Source organism: Cheilinus undulatus, linkage group 2 (genome assembly GCF_018320785.1).
Source record: "Cheilinus undulatus linkage group 2, ASM1832078v1, whole genome shotgun sequence".
Lineage (NCBI taxonomy): Eukaryota > Metazoa > Chordata > Actinopteri > Labriformes > Labridae > Cheilinus > Cheilinus undulatus.
Genome location: NC_054866.1, coordinates 30696162 through 30720067, shown reverse-complemented (window position 1 = coordinate 30720067; position 23906 = coordinate 30696162). Strand labels below are relative to the sequence as shown.

Genomic DNA, 23906 nt, shown 5'->3' with positions numbered 1-23906 from the left:
TTACATGTTCATCATAGTGTACTGTCCCCTATATTAAAGAAATGATGCTCTGTATACCATGTCCTCTATAAACCAGAGGAGAGATTTTCTTGACTTTTATTAGCTTGAAGAACAGCTTTTCTCTGAAATCTGATTGGGCCGTTCTTGTCTCCCTCTCACTTTAAAGACAGGCTTATACTCCAATTAATAAAAGCCAACATCTCTGCTGCAAATACTTCAGGTGTCTAATGTCTCATTAAAGAATAAAAAAAGTAACCTAAGCATGCAGTTGTTCCAGTGGTTATGTTGTCTGAGGTTCTGGCATGCTTGCTCTGTTGTCTGGCAATGCTGTGTTTATATTTAGCTAATATCAATATTGCTTCCACAAACCTGCAAATGCAATTAATCTGCTGGCTTCACTGCATACCCGCTCTCTGGCCTACAGCAGCGGGTCATTGTGGGAATGTGAACTGCCTGGGATGACTATGCAGGAAGCTGAGGCCAGAAACCCTGACTTCAACTTGAAAATATATTTCTTAAGAGAAACAAGTGAGTGGTTGCAGACAGGTACAGCGGGGCCTGGCACTGCATTTATCTGGGTTTTCCTTTGTTGAGCAGACAGGGTGTGTCAGGGAAAAGCAGGAGAAGCAGGAGAAGCAGAGACACCGCGTGTGTATGCCTGCGTGCACCTGCAGCCATTTGTGTGTTACAGGGTTTGTAATGGAAAAGCAGCCCCCGATCTGTGTATGTGTACATGGAGTATGCAGCCTCACAAGAGACAAGTCTGGTTGTTAGGTTGGAGCTTCCCTGCGACCTAATGAGGTCGATGGAGGCCTGTTACCAACCTCCCCTCTCCTCTCAATGCAGTGTGCCGATGTTACCATATTTACCCTCATTGCTTGATTGCAGAAGATAGTGGGTGAAATCACCACCCCAGTAACCTTTACGTCTTATCAATAATCCTGACGCAAAGGTTGGATTGGTGCCCTCGGGGATTTTTCTCCTTCTACATCAGTGCCTTTCATTTAGCCCTTTATGTCCTGCTGTACTTGCCTCTTAATGTGACTTGCGTCTTGGACGCTCTCCAGTATTATAGTTGTTTTTTGTCACCCTTTTCTGTCAACACCTCCAGAGTGGCGGTCCTTTGTCAGTGCTTAAATTTGCTCTCTGGGTGCCATTTCCAGAGAAACAGGTTATTGCATATGTCAGTCAAATAAATGATTGAGCGGTCCCTATTGGACCTTTTTCAATCAAGTCAGGAAGCAGTTCTGAAAATAACAAAATGTCTTTTTTTTCCTCTTCTCTTCTTATTTTGCTGTATAAATAAAGAAAATACAATCGTATGTATGCTGTCAGAGAGGGATGATGGACCTATCAACCTGCAAACCTATATCAAAATGTTTAAAACGCTGTAAATTTACCACAAACAATTACAATAAAACCACCTATTTACCAGTTTAGTTATACATAGACCTTAAGTCATTCTTTCAAAATAATCACCTATCAGCATTCTTCTTATAACTATATCAACAGCCGGATTTAAAGCACCTTTCTACATGAAGGCTGCAGAGAGAAAGAGGGCATAATTGCACCGCCACAATAATGACACAGTAATTGCTACTCTGCATGAGCAGGTTTATTTTCAGCAGCACAGTAAAAGTCATAGCAGCGAGCCACCTACACAGCCAGCCTAAAGAAAGGGGCAATTCACAATTGTGATCGCATGCCTCCTTGCTCATTCAACAACAAGAGCGGCAATTTTCCCAGAAAAAGAATTTGCAAGATAGCCATTGACTTTTACCAGCATCACTGATTACGACCTGGCATCCAAGAGGGCCAGGCCAGATTGAAAACTAATTAGGATGAAGGCTATCACAGGGTGGAATCACACACTTTCTTTGACAGTATTGACATGGCCGCATCAGCTTGAGGTCTGCCCTCCCATTTGCATAAGCGGTGAGTTAGGGAAGGATTTATATTTGCAAAGTTAAAATCCTTAGTGTTCCATTAAAACATCTGTAAGGAACAATAATGGGGGAGTTATGTGCATGATCAACGTGCTAAAAAATATTACCAGGGTATTATCCTCGCAAATTTGATTTATAAATACATAATCAACAGACAAGTGCCAAACAATAGCCACTGATGTCATGGGAGCATGGAGAAACGGTCACTAATGGGATGCATTGTGTATTGTAAGGTGAAAATGGCACTGCAGCAAATGGTGTGTTTCTGTAAGCATATTGATCCGTTGCATGTGTGGAGCTCTGTCTTTACACACGTGTTTGTCATGCTCTCTAAAACAAGGTCAAATTTCAAGCCTTCAGAAACAAAGCTATTTAAATCAACCAACTAGCTGAAATCAATCAGTCTTTTTTTAACATAAGCTGTGCAGTTGATTGCAGGGTTTAACAAACTGACACCTGCTCGGCTGACTCATGATTGGATGGTGTTAGTACTTGACATAGAAAAGGCCTGATTAGTTCCAGTTCATAGCCAGTTATACTGCTATTGGAAATTCAAACTTTGCCTGTTACATAACCCTTTATATGGCACTCATTGTAATTCCTGGAAATTAAAATGTAAAGTCCTAGAATATTACTGGTGGATGTCCCAATACTTTTTTACTTGTGTCACTTTTCTATATGTATTTTACATTATTATGGTGAAAATCAAGGTCAATGAAGTGAACATATACACTCACTGGCCACTTTATTGGGTACACCTGTTTAACTGGTGGTTAACACAAATAGCTATCAGCCAATCAGATGGCAGCAGCTTAGTGCGTTTAGGCAGGTACTGTACACATGATGAAGACGACTTGCTGAAGTTCAAACCCAGGATCAGAATGGGGAAGAAAGGGAATTTAAATGACTTTGGATGGGGCATGGTTGTTGGTGCCAGATGGGCTGGTCTGAGTGTTTCAGGAAGTGTTGATCTACTGGGATTTTAACTCACAACCATCTCCAGGGTCCACAGAGTAACCTGCACGAAAAAGGGAAAATATCCAGTGAGCAGCAGTTGTGTGGACGAAAATGCCTTGCTAATGTCAGAGGTAAGAGGAGAATGGGCAGACTGGTTTAAGATGATGGCTACAGCAGCAGAAGACCACACCAGGTACTAAAATTGTCTCACCAAACTAGGACAATTTTGTTGCCTGGTCTAATGAGTCTTGATTTCCTGCCATGTATCAATTGTTCAGGCTGGTAGTGGTGGTGTTGTGGTGTGGGGATATTTTCTTGGTACACTTTTGTCCCCATAGTACCAACTGAGCACCGTTTAAACACCACAATCTACCTGAGTATTGTTGTTGACCACGTCCATCCCTTTATGACCAAAGTGTACCTGTCTTCTGATGGCTACTTCCAGCAGGATAATGCAACATGTCAAAAAGCTCACATTATCTCAAACTGGTTTCTTGAACATGACAGTGAGTTCCTTGTACTCTACTGGCCTCCACAGCCACCAGATCTCAATCCAGTAGAGCACCTTTGGGATATAGTGTAACGGGAAATTCACATCATGGATGTGCAACCCACAAATCTGCAGCATCTGTGTGATGCTATCATGTTAATATGAACCAAAATCTCTGAGGAATGTTTCCAACACCTTTTTGAAACTATGCCACTAAGAATTAAGGCAGTTCTGAAGACAAAAGGGAGTCCAACTCGATACAAGGTGAACCTTATAAAGTGGCTGGTGAGTGTATGGTTTCTTGCCTGTTTATGTTTAAAAAAATCCATAAAAAGTGTGCATATAAATATGTTAATAATAGAAAAATAAGTACATAGAGTCTAATGAGTATTTACTTGTACATTAAAAAGATATTTGAATACAAAATATTAATTTTACAAGACATTGTAGGTTGCCTTTAGATTTTGAGCTCTTTCGGGCAGAAAACATGACTTGCTTCAGAGTACTATAATGGTGCTTCCAGCTCTTTCATCTTTTAATTTTACCTTTTCCAACAGGAAACTGATACTAATCACAAATATTGAATATCTAAGTGTACTTTACCAGTGAGGAAGCTCACAATGAAAATAAAACCTGATGTATGCCGTATAATAAAACTGTTATACTGTTGAAAAACTGACTGAACTCACATAGATTCAAAAAAATTATACCACTTATTGTTCTTAATTATTCCACCAGAAAACATTAAAAACATCCAAAATATATAATGTCTAAATCACGTGCGTGAGAACATGTTTCTGCTGAGTGGTGCTGCTAGGTATAAGTGCATGCATTACTGTTTGTGTGCAGCAGGGTTGCCAGGTCCGCGGTTTTACCACGGAATTGGGCTACTTTTGACGTACTGCCGTGGGTAGATTTTGTTGTCCGTGGGTTGAGCAGACCCATTTTTTATGTTTTGTCAGTGGTGCAAAAAGTGGGTATGCACTAAATGCGGCGCATAGGAGCGCCAAAGCAATGGGGGTAAAACTATTTCGAGTTGGCATTTTCTGTATTTAACAGCTGTTTGTGCATGTGTAAACGATATGATCAATAACAGAGGCACGTCTCTGATTAGGCACCCCTCTGCTCCTTCACCTCCCCTCCTCTCGTCCCACACACACACACACACACACACTATAGGCCCTCCAGTGCGCGCTCCCTCGAGCACGCAGGAGCTTTCATTTGAATCGTGGCTCTGATAAGGCTTACTTTACAAAAAAGAAATTCTCCCGAAATCCTCTAGAAAGGTGAAAACTGTCAGCAGTAGCCTAAAGACTGCAACAAGTCATATCAATAAATCTGAGTCTACACAAAGAAGACGGACTTTAACTGCCAAATTCAAATGAAAACTTGGTTGTTATAATCACCGTGGGGCGAGCCCAGGACGGAGGAACGTGCGTAAAAGAGTGCACAGGACGTCCGCTGACGGAGCGTCTCTTCAGTAAGTCCATAATACCTTCATAGAGGTGTGCTGTCTTGTGTTGAAGCTTCTAATGCCCTTGTTTTAACACAGTTCTTCAGTCATTTCCTGCTGATGCTCTCCCATACTCGTGTTTGATGATGACTTTTGTGATGCACATCATCATCATCATCAACGAGCCAAACACACACGGATCACATCTTAGAATAATGTAAAATTGAGTAAAACTTGTGTGGTGTGCAGGTGCTTACACACCTTCATTCAATTAAGGTGACAACTTCAGATACTGCCAAACAAGACACAGTCGTTAGCCGCTTTAATATCTTTGAAATGCCGTTTACATTGCAAGACCATAAATGTTCTTAACTTTACACATGTGACTCAAAGGAAATCATTATTCCTCAATTTTTCTGCAAAGGCAAAAATACTGTGTAACAAAAGACTACAAAAACACCAAAGCTCAGTTTCCTGCCATTTTTTCATGAGCACTGCATACACATCAGCCACATTGTTCAAGTCCACGCAAGTCCCTCACACATAACTCATACCGTAAAACATATTTTTAACAACAAAAACCAAAGACACCAACCAACAGTGCATCTGTTACTGTGTGCTTATTCTTTGTTAAAAAAAAAAAAAAAAACAGCCACTAGATATACACTCCACATGCATGTTTGAATGATGTTATTTGGCTCTGACCCACAAGTAAACTGTGCAAAAATACAGTTTAGCCAAAATTATAACATATATCTACAGCAAAAGTGTGTGTGAGCTAACTTACTTCAATTGATGACTCTGTAGGTGGCCGTTGCTCTGCTGTGCGCTGCACAAAGATTTGCGTTAAAAGGCGCAGTGTCCAATTCGTTCAGAGCATCCTGATGGACAAGCTGCAGACCCATGTGTGTCAGGCTTTTTTTGAGTCACAGTGCTCCTTAACCCTGTTTTTAACCGCCTAAGTGAGGAGAATCACCTCTCAGAAGAGGCCACAGACGCATGCAGGCCACCTCTCCCAGCAGCTCCTTAGTTTGTGGATGCAGGCCACCCAGAAAAACTGCAACACCAATAGCTGTTTATAATCCCTTTTCTTTCGTAAGATCCGGCGGAAGGGTGAGTTGCATGCAGGCAAGACTTGTCGATGCACTTTGGCCTGATGTGATGATGTCTGTTGTCAGGTTGGAGACAATAATTTATTTAAATCAAATAATATAATAATTAGAATGTGTTTCATTCACTTCTGACAGGAAATGTATGACACGCTGTTGTTAAAAAAGAGGCTAAACATTTTTAAGTTGTAATTGTTTACACATTGTATGCTCATACTGCCTGCCAACAGGGGTGCTGCAGCACCCTCAGCAACCACCTTCTTGCGCCTATGGTCTAAATTAATTTAAGCAGATATAAAGCTCACAGGGGCCGCACGGTGTGGCAGTGGTTAGCGCTGTTGCCTCACAGCAAGAAGGTCCCCGGTTTGCTTCCTGGTCAGGGTCTTTCTGAGCAGAGTTTGCATGTTCTCCCTTTTGATGCGTGGGTTCTCTCCGGGTACTCAGCACACACACCAAACCTCTGGCAACATCAGACTACACAGAGTACTGTTCTCCTACATTATTATGAGTTATTTGTGAAGAAAAAATACCTTCAGTATAGCTTGCTAGATGAATTGGCCCTGTTTTAACATGGACACTATTTTACACCCCTAAACATGTGTATGTCCAAAAATGGTTCCTCAATTTTTTCAAGCCAAAATTTCAGTAATTGCTTAAAATCCTTTGCAAACAAAATCAATCAAATGTAATCTTGACATGTAGCACCACTATTCATCTTTAGTATGTATAAGTTTCCTCAGCTAATTCTGGTTAGTTTTGATTTTTGGGGGCATTTTTTGGGACCAAAAGAGATGTAAAACTGCATTTTGTGAGTTCTGGAGGAAACTGGAAGTTTGAATCACTCAGGGCCACTACTGATTGATTGGATAGTGTGATGTCACTTTTCAAGATGTTGACTGATCTCTACCTATTGGCTGAGAAAAATCATTCTGGTTCTTCCGTATCACAGAGTTTGGGAAAGGCCACAAATGAAGTCTACTAAAATCACCATATATGGTTCCTTGCTCCATAAAGGGATAAATGTAGCTAATTTTAGAGTATCATCATTATTGTCTGGTTTCAGCGAGATTTAAGCCTTGAATCATGTTAATGATTAAGATAAAAGGTAACGACTGTTTTAAAGATACAGAAATCATTCTCGATGTTGATATACTTCAAAATGCTGGGTAACCTTATGCCTCTTGACTCCCATCGTCACTACTGTGATTAAGATATGATTGTACCATCATTTATAGGCTGTCCACTAAAAAAAATACTTCACCTCACCAAGTAAATCATACCCAACAACTCATGTCAGTCAGCACTGTCTAAAAGTCATTGTTACTTCTGTAAATACTTCTATCAGATATTGTAAAAACAAATGCTTTCTAAATCCTTTCAAAATGACTTCCTCATATCTAATGGAAAAAGGCAGCCAAATCCTACATGGACACATGTAGTTATCACATACAAGGCAAACGCTCTCTCTTGTGCTTCTTATCTGCTTTTTTGTTCATCACTGGAGGTTGTATAGCTTCCCAGTCTGTGGAGAAAAGCCCTGTCACTACTGTGGAAATCCAGATAATGCCTCCTGCTTTCATAGATCAGTGCTGGGGTCACCTGGGAATAGGAAGATGCAGTGAGATGCAAGACTGGGGGATTGTGGGTAAAAAGTGAGGTCAGGCTATTTAAGGATTAAATCCAGGACAGGTCAACTGCTCACAGTACTGGGGTCGCCTGGTCAACTCCAGCACTATTTAACCTATTTCATGATGAAGGATGGATACACTGTACCTGTGTCTTTGCTTCCTCACATTTAATAATACAAATACTAAGAATGAACACTATAGTTTTTTTTAGATTGTGGCTTAAATGTAACAGGAGGAATGAAAAATCAGTGCAAATTACAAAAACCATTTCCCCCTCTAATAAGGTTATAAATACATCTATGCAGTAGAGTTATTCAGCTTTAAGACTTACTGTGCACAATAAGAGCACTTTCCTCTAAAACCAACCAATACGAGTGTCATGAGCCCATTAAATGGCCATCATAAGAGCATTTATATGAAATATAGGGTCCCACTTTACATACAAGTCTGATAAGTGGACCATTTATTACAACTATAAGGTTTAAAGACTCATTTTATGTGTACAGATATGTATTGTAGTGTAATGCAAAGACTAGCAAATCATGTGTACTTTCATCGTGCAGCAGTAAATTGTGTTTTAAATCATTCTGCTTCCACAGTTTAAACTCTAACTCTGGATCTTTACCTTAGTTCCAGTCTCAGGGTAAAGATAAGATAAACTGCTTTGGATTGAAGTACCTCAGCAGTGGGCATGTCAATAAAATGCATTGATGTTTAAATCCAACACTAAGACAGCAACAAACAGGTTTGTAAGGGATTAGCCCATGTATGAGTTAAGGGCTAAAGACATGTGCTTTATGCACTTTAATGTCTAAAAGGTTACAGTGTATGTATGTATGTATGTATATATATATATATATACAGTGTGTGAAAAACATTTCTATAATATGTTAAAGACTCCTTCCCTTAGAGAGTGAACTAGTCATCTCTGTGCAGCATTTTCATTACTCTTTCAGTTGGACTCACTGGACTGTTAAGAACACGTGAATACTTTTGGATTGGAAAAAAACCCTAGCATGTAGCATGCTTGTATGGTAGCAACCATGTACATCCACATGTTTCTGTGCTATTTTGTGTGTCCTAAAATTTTTACTTTTTTACTTTAATGTATTACTTAGTTTTTAGCTCAACAGCTCATTGCACGTCAGATTTCATTTTACATTTTATGGTTTTATAGTTCTGATCTCAACACAAAAACACTTTTTAGCACTCTAAAACTGTTAGTATGGTTAGTGTTTCTTGAATAATTGTTGCATTTGTATATTTTTTCTCAGAATCTTTTTTTTTTTTTTTAAAGATTTATTTTTGGCCTTTTTTAGATAGGACAGTGGATAGAGTCGGAAACAGGGAGAAACATGCTGGAAATAGTGCCACGGGCCGGATTCGAACCCGGGTCACCTGCGTATATGGCGTGCGCCTTAGCCACTTGACTACCGGCGCGCCTCAGAATCTTTATTTTAAAAATTTTCTCTGACTGTTAGAATAAATGTTAATTAGTGCTAGCTTTACCACAGAATTCTATGAGTATTAATCTCTTGACACAAGTGTACCATCAACCTTGCAGAGTAGATGGATTGGTCAGATTCTGTCTGTCACAAGGTAGATCCATCTTCTAAGGCTTCAATCTGAAACCTTTGTTCCTAGTCTGAGAATTACCTGACCAATCAGTGTCATTTGACCAGTGTGATTAAGATGCACCGCAAGTTGGTAAATAATAGCGGCCACTGAAGAAACTAGAGTGGATGCAGATATACTGACAGTTTTGTCAGAGCTGAACAATATTTCAATCAGGAGAGATTTAATACGAGTTTAGCAATAATGTATTTTACCCTATGGAGTCTAGACACTAGTGGTACTGTTGATGAGGGATGCAGGATCTGTTGAGGAGTAGACTTATAAGAAGCTGGACCATGAAACCAATGAGGTGGCTTGGAGGAGGAGACTGAGGTATGCAGGATGAGATGAGCAGAAGACCAGTGAGGATCTGGACTAGAGGCTGATGAATGGAATGGAGGTGGCTGGGGTGGAGGACGGTTGTAGCTGACTGTAAAAATGAGAGTGACGTATTTAAAATATGACTGATGTGTGATCCCTTGTCGGTCAGGCTTGTGGCAAAATCTGATTAGTTTAGTAAGAGAGTGAACACCTGTAATCAGCTGATCACCAGAGCGGGAAGAGAGAAAGGATAGAAGAAAGGAGAGATATGAATGAGTGGTGACTAATGAATAAGTAGAAACAGTCTTAAACTTTCACTGAGCTCTATTTCTAAATTTAAAGAATTATTAATCTGAATAACAATCAGATGCATAAATATAGTTACAGCAGTGACTATGTTTGTAACAATACTGTGATAGCAGGGGACTTGAAGAATTGCCTTAACACCTCTACCTGCTGATGAGTACTATTTACTAGAGTGCAGTTGCATTCATATCTCTAGTGGATCATGCTTGAGCATTCATGAATCAAGCCCAAGACCACCTCCTGAAGAGGTTTGGTTCACTTGTGTTTACACTGCTCAAATGAACTGGACTTTAGGCTCAAGTGTTCTCTGGTCTGGGCCTGGATCCCTATCCTTCAGTATGTTTTTTTATTTAAAGATAGGCACAGAAAAAAAATAACACAGATGTGCTTGGATGGCTTGGATGTGCTTAGATTTGAAATATCTCAAAAACACATCCTATTTTTGTCACAAGTGCCTGTGCTCTTTTGTTATTGAGTTCTAAATAGTTTCTAGCTGTTCCCACAGACTTGCTTTAGATGAAACTTTTGTGCCATCAATCTTTGAATCTACTACATCCCAAATTTGTTCAATAGGATTCAAATCCAGACTTTGACTTGGCCAGTCCATCAGTTCCAGTACTCCAGATTCCTTTTTCTTGCTCAAATAGTCTCTGCACAGCTTTGAAGTATGCTTGGGGTCATTGTCTTGTTGGTATATGAACCCATGACCAATCAGATTCAGTCCAGAAGGGATTCCATGATGCACTAAGATGTTGTGGTAGACGTTCTTGTTTATGATACCTTGGATTTTCACTCATTTGCCCACGCCCTATCCACTAATGGAAGACTCTGATCTAGAAGCATTCATCTCTGCCTGAAGATCAGCAGTGGTCTTCCTTCTGTCTCTCTTCAAATCTTGAGGTGTCTGACATCTGCTTCAGTTAACTTTAGTTTCCTGCCTCTTCCTTGGCGCATTTTGTAAGTACCAGTCTCGGCAATTGACTCCAAAGCATACTTGACTACACTGTGAGAACACTTTATGTCTTTCCCTATTCGTCTCAGAGACCATCCAGCATCATGAAGTGCTTTAATGTGGACTCTCTCATTTTCAGTGAGTTCTGAACAGGAATGAGGAATTTCAAACTGAATTCACCTTTTTATACCCAAATTTGAGCCGGCTCACTGGGCTTCTCTGAGAAGTCAGAAATTAATCAAGCATAACATTCAACCACTAAAACTCATTTTTCTGTTCAGGAATGCAAGTAAATAACTATAATTTGACATATTAATCAAGAAATAATAATGTGCTTTACTATTTTTTCAGGGTTTTTTGTTCATCAGTAAATTTGAAAATTCATGGATAACAATAATAATTATATTTTAGCATTAAAAATATCATTTGGGTTAAAGAGCTTCTACATATTGGTGTATTAACCATTGCAGAAACATAAAAAATGATTTTGGTAATTACCAATGCTGTTAATTTAGGGCAGCTGTGGCATAAACCTTACTTTGGGTGGTCGTCTAATAAATTTGTTAAGCACTGGACATGTTGAGAAGACTGAATACAGAACGCTTCAACCATCTGAAGAAAAACATTATGTAACACACTCACTCTTGTTTCACACTAAATAAGCAACAGGTACAACAATTTTCACATCATTTCAATGACAATAGTCCCCTTATATATTTAGTTATACTGTTTTTGAATGCATTGCTTTGCCACTTTGTTTGCTTTGCTGCCTGTCAGGTTTCATTCAGGAGGACACAAAGACACACTGGGACACTTCAGACTCTATAAATGATTGTTCTGATATTTTTTCAAGTCCCAGTTGAAGCCTTTATGATCATTCTTGTTATCCAGTTTGACATTCTTCTGAAGCAGCTGCTTATTGACTGCTGTTCTTATTTACTCTTCACACATCCTCTAGCAGCATCTGAGCAGAGAGGACAATGGTGGATTGCAGAGTCACTGACAGGTGTCTGGCACTGCACAGTGAAACCCCCAAAGAATTAGAAACAATTGACGCAAATTTTCAAAGGGACAGAGTGAATGATAGCTAGACACAGGAGAGCTACAAAAGACCAGACAATGGACTCAAAAATAATATGTGTTGACAGTGTTTGCTTGTTTTTAAGATCACATTCTTTTTATGGCTGGGAAATGTGGTGATGTTTGACAACAGACAACAGAGTTAGGAGAGTGTTACCTAAACAGGAGATTACAGGGCCAGACAAATCATTACAGAGAAATGGGTATTGATTACCAATACAGTCAAACCTTTGCAGAAATGGAAAGGCCAGTTATTTGTTCAGAAAAAATCTAACCACCATTCTCTGCAGCTTTGAAAATACATTTTTTTAGTTGAGGCAACTACTTCCATCAGTGTCTAATTCCACATATTATTGTCTCATCATTAACAGCTGTGAAGTCCTAGTCAGTTGTGTGCTGTTTAAGATTAGAAAATGGTCCAAGTCATAATGGTCATCTTCTACTTTGCTGACATATTAGGCTTGTAAAACAGGCCTTACATTTAACTGTTAACTATTTCTGCCATTGTGAAATTTTCTGCTATGTGTGGCATTTCCTTTTACTAGATTCTTTCAAGTGAGACCAATTACAGCAATAAACTCAGGCTAATCTCTATTCAGTTTGCCCTGTGAGATTTATTCCTGTTGGCACAGAGACATGAACTGATCACACAGACAAAAATGACACCAGCCTTGGCAGACAGCCAATGACTAAAACATTCCCTGTTCAAGAATTTGATCTCATAGCCAGGTGTCTGCTCCCATGTCTACGTAACCTCCCTATTTTTCTTCTGAATTGTAACCTGGGGATATCCTTGGAATCTTTATGTTTACGTGATAGTCCTCACTTTACCTTTCTTGTGAAAATAGACAGTTTTATTCAAGTGTGGTGGATCAAACTCTGACACAGAGATGCATCAATTTCATTCGAGAAAACAGGCCCTTATTTTATAAAACAATCATAGTCAATATAATTTGACTATTTCCAAAGTGAAAACAGATAAATACAAAGTATATATAAAAGTGACTGACCCAATTCAACAGAGGTGCTAGTAGTCTCACAATTAGTGAAAATAGGGATCACCTGGGTGCAGTGAATGTGTCTTAACTGATTGTTGGATAAGGACACCTGTGTCTGAAAGGTCCAGCCCCTGGTTTGTCAGTATTCCTGGATACCATTACATCATAAAGATAAAAGAACATTATAAGTCAGGGGATAGATACCCAAAAATTACCAAGGAACTCAAAATCCCCTGGAGAACAGATAAATCCATCACCAAGAAATGGAAGGAATATGGCGCGTGTCAATCCTCCTTCCTGCCTGATGGGGCCCTCAGGTGGGCGTACTCGCCATTACACGCCTAACTTCAGCCTCAAATTTCAGCCCAAACATGCCTAAAACTTCTGCACAGTACTGTATATGTATAAGTTTGGATGTATATGTGGGTGTATATATATTTTTATTTATAGAAATAAATAACTATGTAATTTTAGGTTAATATGGAATATAACAGAACAGAATAAAGCTATTTATAAAAATGTATTAAAATTATATGTATAGTATACAATTAAAAAATATATGGTGTATTATAAAATATATGGTCCTGCATCTAGAGTTTTAAGTCTTTTTGTGCAATTTGAAGATAATGATTTTTACCATATGTTGTCATGAATTGAAATGCAGGAAGAGAAAAAATAATCAATATAGAGTAAATGTACTAAAACCTTTCATATTTCATGGTTCATCAGCTTATATGTCTTAACGTAATGACAAGGTGCTTGTGGAGGAAGATTGATCCTCAGCTTTAAGGACTGATGGACTGTGTTGTGAGGAGGGCATGACGTGACATGCCAGTGTTTTTTTTAACCGTATTACGAAAGCCGTCATTCTTAACAACACTACCACGGCACGGGTCCTTACAAATAAAACAAAGTATTGAAAAAGAAAAGAAGGTGGGTGAGTGCTGCATGGGGTCAAAGTATCAAACACTGTGTCGTCAGGATCAGGTGCTCTTCAGGAAATGGACAAAAATAGATTGTTTGCAAAAAAGAGGAGGAATGACTGGCCTGTCAACTTATCAATGATCAGGATATCCTGATGAAGACTTGGAGTTGAAATGCGTAGATATCCCTGTTTAATAAAGGATTTTTACTACATCAGAGTGTCTCGGATTCTCAGTTCTGACTGCCATCTATACCATGGACTTCTATTGATAAGTTAGCAGGCAAGTCATTGCTCCCCTTTTTTTGCCGACAAGAAGGCAAAGTATTGACTGGGTAATTATAGTGAGTAAAAGTCAGCGGTAGCTTCAGGCTTCTTTCACGTTAGCTGTTAGCAGCTAAGCTATTGTTATGATGTCTCACGCTCATGTTTGTCATGCGGTCCAAGTATTTCACTCTGGAGTGGTATATCTTACAAATGACTTGACTCCTGTATAAGTATGCACCGCCTTTAATGTTTTGGAAGCCAAAGTAAGTCCACATATCTGCTACAAATGCAGCAGAAGCTGCGCCGCTGGGTAGGCATGGCTCACTCGGACCAGAAGTCTTGCATGATCTGGTTGTCTAAGTCAGGGGTTTTCAAAGTGTGTGAAAGTGAGCCTCCCCTAAGAAGAACTGATCCATTTGGTGGACCCCTGCCCACAAAAAGGATTCAAATTTTTTAAAAAAAGTAAACATCATTTCAAACATTTATGTCTAATCTTTAAACATTTTTAACATTAATATATTTTGGATATTTTGGTTTGCAAATGTCCAGAAACATCTGCCTTTCCCTCTTATTCAGTTACAATGCCATTAAATAGTCTTCTTCATATTTTTGGGTCATTTTACAACTTCTTTTTGGTTCTTTTCCCCCATTTTTTCCACTTTTATCCCATTTTTGCCCCCTTTACCTTTTTGTCTATTTAAGCTATCTTTCATCATTTTATATCCCCTTTTTCCTATTTTTTTAGCCGTTTTTGCAATGTCTTTTTGCCACTTTTTCCCAAGTTTTGCCCTTTATCCCATTTTTTGCCCTTTTTTTCCACATTTTTTTGCCACTTTTTGCCCATTTAAGTGGCCCTATGCCATTACATACCACTTGTTTCCTCTTTTTTTGCCTATTTTTTCCAGTCTTGACTGCTTTTTGCCCATTTAAGTCACTTTCCACTCATTTTTTTGTCACTTCTAACAAATTTTTGCTACTTTCTGACCATTTTTTTCCTCTTTATCCTCCCCATTTTCACCAATTTTTTGCTGCTTTTTGACCATTTTTACCACCTTAAACCTATTGTTATTGCTACTTCAAGCTGGTTTTGTTTTTTTTACCTCTTAGATTGTGGCTCTTGCAAAGGTATTTTAAAATTTTGGCTCTTTGGTTAAGTTACACTGTTCTATAGCATAGTCTCTATAGTAACTATAAGTTTATCCATTTTGCTCCATGCACAGCAGAGGGTAGTAAAGCAAATCACCTTTTTTCTGGTTTATGGTTCCGCGCCTCCCCTGAAGCTCTGTGGCGCCCCCCAGGGGATGCCCGCCTCACACTTTGAAAACCACCGGTCAGAAGAGAAGAGGGAAGAGTCAACTGCTTGCTGCCAGCTGGCGGTTACTGTCACCAACTCGGTCAGGGGGTGAAATTACACCCAAAGCTACCACATCAACTAAGTAAATTATTGCTTTAAAAAACAAACGATACTGCCTTTTAAAATATCATTTCAAAATATCGCGATATATCAGTGTATTGATATTTTTTTTGATACCCCTAAGAGATCCTGGAAGTTTGTAACAGCTGTCAAAATTTTAATTTACAATGAGAAACTGTGAGTGTTACTCACCATGGCCCTTTTCTTTTCTCTTTAACAGCTGCTTTTGACTCAGGTCATACTTCTCTATGACTTTTTAGTGGGTATAACTTCTTCTTTGGCAACAGCTTAGCTTCTTAGCTTGAGCTTTTATCCTATCATCTCTTTTGGTTGGCAAATTTAAAGAGTTTGCCTTTTATCAGCTACTTATAGTATTTGTTTAAACCCTCTCTTCTACAACCACAATGTATGTATCCCAGTCTAGGTAACTGCTTTCTTGCATGTTGCTTCTAAAGGCCTCCGTAAAGTTAACTGCTGCAACTGTAGAAACCTATATTTAAAGGAAATATTTACCATAGAAATAGCTTCCATTTTTCCCTCACTATTCATTTCAGATCTCCTCTTTTGCTCTCAGAATACAAAGTTCAGCACAGTCCCCAGAGGTGAAAGAAACCAGCAGCTGCTCGGCCTTTTATTTTTACTTCTTCTTAATCTCCCCCTCTGCCGCCAAATCCAAATTTGAAACTCTTACCCTGTGCTGCTTACAGCTTATTCTCCACAGATATATCGACCTCAGCATGTTGGGCCCATTTTTCCTCACCCATGAGAATACTTTGTTTGTTGTCCCCAAAGCACATGAGCATCTAAGCTGTGTGCCCATACTTCTTCTCTCACCCTTTATTTCCCATGTTTGCCCTCCCTTTTCATTCTGGCTTCTCCTTGCTGGACAATTAACTGCCATGGGACCTCTCTTTTCCTCTCTTTGCTGTCAGTGTCTTCCTCCAGATGCTTTGAATCTGGATCTGTTTTCTTTAAGAGATGCTTTTGTACTCCCTTTCTGTTCCCTTTGTGTTGCTCCTTTCCTTCCTCTAGGCTGACTGAGTTGTGCACTTGAGCTTTTTCTGTGGGCTTCTTCATGTGGATGTTGCTTGTCTTTCTACTAGTTCCCTAGACAATACTATGAAGATTAATTGTACTTGAATCGGCTCCTTGTGTTTAACATAAAAGTCATGCTGGTACTTACAGAAATCAGTTAGGCTTGCTTGAGGGTATTTTCTTGTCCACATTATATTTCTAAGGATTTAAGTGAGTATTTAACTATTCATGTTTTAATCCTCATAGTACACTTCTCAAGCTGTGTGACAGTAAAGCTGTAAGCTTCTCAGCTTCTTTTCTCTAATCCCCCATCAATATGATCCAAAGAGCCTTCAGAAAGCACAGACTCAAAAACCTGATCAATCAAACCATGTCTCGTCTCCAGAGCAGAAGAAACTCTTCTCTAGTGAAACCTTTCCAGCAGCTCTGACTGCTTCATATGTGGCTGTAATAGTCAGTAACTGTTAAACACACCCTCATTATATCAACCATGTGGATTATTTTCTCAATTTTATTTGTTTCAATATTTCAAAATTGTTTTGCTCACATCACATCATTTCCTTAGTCTCTGGTAAATCTAAGCTAATGGGTCAGGGAGGACTAAGGAAAGGAAAAAGAATTAAACTAAGGATATATTGTCAATTATAAAACTAGACTAGTTTCCTGAACTCTTCACTACCACTAAAGCAAAAGTCTTGGTGATGTCTTCATACTCCACTGTAACTTTGGCTGTTCTTAATACTGACACTTCATGGCCACTGTATGTTCTGAGCTTAATCCTGCACTAAGCAAGCGTGGGTTTATTGGCTATCGTGGAATAACTTGTAAAATGTTCTCCTTGACGTTATAGTGTGTCGACACCCTGCATCTACTCGAATGTTACATTTTTCCCATTCACTTTTAGCTCTTCTCTGATTGGTTCTTCTCCAGGAATGGCTATCTCCTTATTTAGATGGTACACTGTCATCCTTAGGCCTTTGCACACTGAGTCTGTTTTCGTCTGATTTTTACATGTTTAAAATATAGAATATAGCTCCTGTTGTGCTGAATATTTATACAGTGTAGCTGAAACTTTTGTCCATTTTCATTTTTTTCGAAACAGGTTTGTTTTTTTGCATTTATTTACATCAGTCCACGTCATTTGAATGGGTGGTTGATGATTCAGATCAGTGCCTGCTCCCCTCTCTGTAACTCCCAGTAAACCCTCACTTTAAACTCTGTGTTTGTGGATATCAACCATAAGGCAGAAGTTTGTACTCACAGCTACATAACAGAAACTGATTTGAAAAGTCTTCATCTCATTGGCCCAGCACTATGACACATGAGCGTGTGCTGTGTGAAGCTCTCTGTCAGACTGATTTTAAAGGAGTGACAGAGCCACACGCTCACAGTACAAAACAATTTGCCACATTTTACGAATTGGAAAATGAAATACAAATAAAACGCAATGGACTCAGTGTGCAAGGTTCAAGTGTGTGAGTTTCCAGTTATGGATCCAAAAATAATGGAGCCAGTGTGTGCAGACCTTAACGTGACACATCTTGAAACCTTCCTTATTCTCACTATCTCCCCCTTCCTCTTTTATGAAATTAGCTCTCTTTTCGTACTTATTTTTCTCCCCCTTTAACTGTGCACTATTTTCTTTACCCCCTGTTTTGTTTCTGCAGGCTCTTTTTATTTGTCCCTCTTTTCCACAGTTGTGACCTTTTTCACTGGCAAGCCTGCAGTCTATGGCTAGGTGGTTTTCCACATCTGTAGTATTTTCTAATGTCCGACCAGGGCTTTGGTGGTGTGTCAGCAGCCTCTGCTGTATCCTGTTGTCATTTATGCTACCAATCAATGTCTCAACATCATCAGTGAATCACAAAGTAACAGTGCCAGCTCTCTCAGTTCTGCTCAAATGTTTTGGATTTTATGGAAAATCTGTACATACTCATGATTTTGTTATTAAACCAGATTTGAATCGGTACACCCAAGAACTCTTCTGAGGGGTATCAAGGACAAATGGAGCAATGGTGTGGCACGCAAATCAGCACAGACAGACATGCTGTCAATTATAGTAGTAAGATTTATTTCAGCTTTGTATTCAAACAATACAGTTTCAGTTAGTTTTGTTTTTGATAAAGCCTTGTTTTTCATTTTATGTTTCAGTTAAAAATGTTATTTACATTTTTGGTTTTTTTTTTTTATGTTTGGTTTGGTTCAGTAAAATAACCTTGTAGAGGACCAGCTACACTCCCCTGAGGAACTCCACAACTTTTAGGCATGGCTTTTAACTCATATTCATCATCCTAAATTCACTTATTCCTTTTGGTACATTGAATGTTAAAGGAAAAAATGTGTGACTGTAGTTCTGGTAGAAATGAGCACTACATTATTCCTGCATGTAACCTTACTCAAGAAATAGATTGATCTATACGTTTTGGCAGGAGACTCTCAATCCAGAATAATAATGTGAGATCCTGACTGAGAGTAAAGTATAGTAGTGTTGATCTTTATGAATTGTAAAGGACATGACATCTAGTTGGTGACACTACTCGGCGTACCTGCTTTCATTGGAGTTTACAGGTATTCTGCTGGAGGTGGCCAAACCTGGAATTGTAAATATCAAACATGTCTGTGTGGGGGCAGATCTGATCAGTTGTTTATTTGTACAAGCATTGTTAATCATACAGTGTAGGCCCCATGCAATCTGGCAGCATGCTAGCTCCAAACAGGGTAATGTCATGAGTACTGAAAGAAACTACAATTCGCTGTCTTTCTCTCTGTTACGCTCTGACTCGTCTCCTCGACCGGGTGTGCATCTTTCAAACTCTATAAACTCCAAAAAATTGAATAAGGTACTCATGTCCGCCATCTCCTGGTGTAAAGTGGTAACAGCACAGCCCTATCTCCCAGTAGTACAGAATCCTTTAAAAAAAAATCCTGCATCCAGACAGTGATCCGGATCAGTCCCAAAATCTAATCAGTTCTTCCTAATGCCATTTCTGACATTTCCTGAAAATTTCATGAAAATCCATCCATGACTTTTTGAGTTATATTGCAAACAAACGAACAAACCCACCTGATCACATAACCTCCTTGGCAGAGGTAAAAACTTGATGTGATCTGTTGGTGGAAAGTTCATTAATGAACTAAGACATGGATGTTTGATCTCTTAGAGCAGAGGAAGTTAATTGGCCAGGTATAAAACTATAATGGCAGGCATTAAAGCTGGTGGAGGGTTAGCATTAACACATCCTACTGAATCAAATGTGACAGTAAGTGTGGGCTTGGAATGTATGAGCTAAAAAAGGAAGTACACAGTCTCTACAAAAATAGCAGAAGATTATAGATGAAGAGAAATGGGTTAATGGCTAATAATAAAGCAGGTATCTATTTGCTTAAATACTCCTTGAGCAAGACATATCCGTTCTATGTCTTTGACATTGCCCTGTTTGGAAATGGACACGATTATTATTATCATTACCATCAGACACAGGTTGCAGGGCTTATAATAAGGCTTTAGGAGATAGTTAAGGCAGCAGGAAGAGAGCAGAGGCTTGTTTTTATAAGCTAGCACCAGCCATCAGGCGAGCAGCAAGAAAAGTCTCAAGCACTGTAAGTAAGGATGTAGAGCGGACGAATAAATAAGATTAGACAGCACAGGGCATCTACAGGGTACACACACAGACTGATGCCCCCGAGCAATGCTTACACATCTTACCAGGAGTCCTCCTTCCTCACTCTCTTCCTTTATTCTGTCATAACTTCTTTGGAAATCTTCCTTCCCTCCTGCATGTAGACTCTGCCCTCCTCTGGTGACTTTTCTTGTTAATTTTGCTCTCTGCTGTGCTTAAAAATGCCAGATGTGCCATCTTTGATACTCTTAATAAACATGATGCCTTCTGCACAAATCAAAAGTTTAATACATCTATATTTACATCCTTTTTTTGGAGCCACTGTTGCATGAATAGCTGCCAATTTGTGCTTTCTGCTTCATGATGTAATAAATTCAGCTTTGCCCTTTCTGAACATTCACAGTCCTTGCTGTTACAAGTGTGCAAACCTTTGTGAAGGAGTAAGATAATCTAATCAACGCAGTGGCATTCAATTGTGCTGCAGGTGAGATTTACTTGACCCTGTTAAAGAATTCACATATCACTTAGAAAGCGTCCTTCAAAAAGGAACGTGTCAAAAAAAAGTCTAGGGTCTTGAAAACTGACAGTGTTTATGAGGGCTTAGAATAAAAACACTTAATGCTCTGAGAGGGCTTGAAAAGGTAGAAAAGCACCTCCACAGAATTTAACCTTCTCATCTTGGATAAAAAAGGTTAATGAGAAAAACATTACTTTCAGTTGAAGAGCTGCAAATCAAGGATGTGGCAACTATCCTGTGCTTTATACACTGAAAACATTCAAGAAAAATTAGTTTGTCCTTTAACCCTGTAACCATGAAGCATAATGCATGATGGGAGTATTTGTATGTCTTTCTGGGTTCCCCTTTTAACACTTTTGTCTCAGGAGAGTTTAACTTCTTTAGATAAAAACATTACAAAATGACTGTAAACACATACTGTATGTCTTAGACTGTCATGTGATTCAACGTTTAGTATTTTCCATTTGGAAAAGCAACATTGTAAGGTTTTGTAATAAGTAAGCCTCTTTTTCAACCACTTTTCTCACTTACTAGATGTTATTGCTACAGGCAAGAGATAAGCCTGGCAGATTATTCATAACAACCAAAAATAAGCTCAAATTATAAAGACAGAAATTACTAACAAAAACAATTACTTGGGTGAGAAAATAGGTGCAAGGTTAAGGAAATTAAATTAGTTGCAGACATGAAGATAAGTTAGAAGCAGCTTGGGATTTTAAATAGATTCATGTCAGCAGGAGCAGTCTGGAAGGCTGTGAAACCAATTAAGATGTGAGCAAGCTGGGAGGAGGGGGGAGAACAGCATTAAACAGTTAGTAAAGCACATGAGGGATGTGCATAAGACTGATTGTTTCATTGTTAAAAAGAAGGAAAGCATAGAACAAGAGTCAGTGTCAGATCTGGTCAGTGTCACTGTGGTCAAACAAAGTTATGCTGTAAAGCAAAATGGAATTTGAGACTAAAGCCCAAAACACACCAGTGCCATCTGACACACGTCCCCTTTATTTATGAACAAATCCACACCAGTGCCAGATGTGCATGGATGCACCATGACACTTTACTCCACTGCTTTAATCAGGGCCAGCCAAGTTTACTTTGGGCCCTAAGCGAACTTGTTTGGGGGCCCCCAACTGCCAATCACTGTCACTGATGCAATCAATGCTAGAATATCTGTATCTATCTATACAGCTAGTATATCCTCAATGGGGATAAAAAGAGGTAACATAACTTGAATTTTTCTTCAGTTTATTTAAAACAGCATTATATAATGTCATATTGAGAGAAATTTAATATATAATGTTGTGTACATTACTTGAGTTAAACCTGAAGTGATCTGACTCAGTTGATCCTTTAAATGAGTAAAACTAGACTCATGTAGTTGAGCGGTGTGTATAGACTTCATTTTGGTCTGCTAATGGTCATCACTATACATAATGGTAGTGAATATTAGACTCACACTCTGGGCCCACTAGCATGCAGTAACTTCAGCTGTGAGCTGGACAGTTGTGGATCTTGAAAGGACTGTGATTTTTTTCTGGGAGATCAGGAAGTCCTCCACCCCTCTGCCTCTGCTGGGATGTTATATGTTTTATCTTCATGCACACGGATGGAAAGGCTCCTGTCTCTCTTCTCTTTTCTGGACTGTCGGTCTGTAGAGGACTGATCTCACTATAGTTTGCATCTGAACTGATGCTTGTGAACATTCACAAGGGCCCAAAGCAGCAGCTTATGTCACTTATGCCTCCCGCCAGCTCTGGCTTTATTCCTGGCATAGCCAGGTGCTGCTGGTAGTGTGTTTTCCGGAGAGATCAGCATCTCAGCTGCTGTAGTAGCAGCTCTGTTTGAGAGCACAGAAAAAGGAATTGGGTGCAATCTTTTGTTTCTGAATGGGAGGCCTTAGCTGGCGAATACCACTGCTCTGCTTTTTTTTTCACTTACATACATTTCTAACATTTCTGTGTCTCCACAGATATTCTTAGGGTGGTTAAGTTACTCTAAGGCACCAGGTCAAGCTGTAAGGTCAAGAGTGGGGAATCTATGAATCTCTCCTCTCCTCCTGGGCTGATAGTCTAAACTCACCAGCTTGAGCTAAATAAGAAGTTTTTAATTCCTACAGTCAAGGTTGTTTCTTCACAGTTTGTGTGAAAACCATTCACAGACACAGTCTGACTCCAGAACTTGCATTTGACGTCAGTCAGTGGAGTCTGTGTAATCTTATTATGAGTTATGATTAAGGTTATGGTTGCTCTAAAGGCATTTACAGGTGAACTGCTTTGGGCTCACAATGCTTTGGTGTTGCGGCTTCTCCTTGGCTAAGACCAGTAAACAGCCAAACGCGAGCAATCTGAGTCTCCTGTGTCTTCCTCATCTCAGGTTTTGGAATATGAGGTGGGGAGGTGGGCTCTCAGCTCTGGTACCAAGCAACTGGCCAAGCAGTGGCTGATGGGGCGTTTGACCGTTGACATGCTGCTGGCAGTGTGTGCTACGGATTGCACATGGGGTCTATCATATGATGTGTTTTGGCATAAAAAGCCCAAAAATAAATCTTAAAAAATAAATAAATAAATAAAAACTTAAATATTCATAAAACTCATTGTTCTTTTCAAACCTCAACTTAGTTATACTTAATTAAACCACTGAAACTATAGGGGGGCATTTACCTTGTTGAGTTTTTGAAAACAAAAGCATCAACATTTTGGACCACTAAACATTCACATTTTGTTCTTGCATCATGCTCCACCAGCATGTATGCACTCACAAGTGCATCTAGAATACCTGCCAACTGCAGAGGGAAGTAAGACAAATGTGGTGAATGCAACACAAACTTTCTCACTGATCATTATTCAGTGGAGGTAATGGGCCAGGAAATGTAGCAGAGCACCAGCAAAAACCATAAATCCAACATTCAACATCTGGATGGAAGTTCAGTTTCCCTGTAGCCTTATTTTTTGTTCCACCACTTTTATCGAACAAAAAGAAAGACTGAAAAACACCTTTCTATTGATATTTTAAAAGGTGTTTACCTGCTTTGCAAATTCCTGAAAAGTTTTAAACAAAAACCTTACTTTCTGGGGGATAACACAACTTCAGTGCATCATAATAAGCTGCCAGCAGCTTCTTGATAAAACTCAGCTTCTGACAGATCACTAAATGAACCACTTAGTCTTAATTTTCCCCCTTAAGCTCACCCAGGTTGTTATAGTTTAATCTAGCTGAAGTATGGTGGAAGCCTTCGACATCATTTTATAAACATTAGGAATCTTAGCTATATTTTAAA

General features: G+C 39.2%; 1 protein-coding gene across 1 annotated transcript in view; it reads left to right on the top strand.

The window, feature by feature from the left end:
• Positions 1–23906, top strand: part of drd2a (dopamine receptor D2a) — a 73060-nt gene that overhangs the window by 14639 nt on the left and 34515 nt on the right. The gene's annotated exons all lie outside the window — the stretch shown is intronic.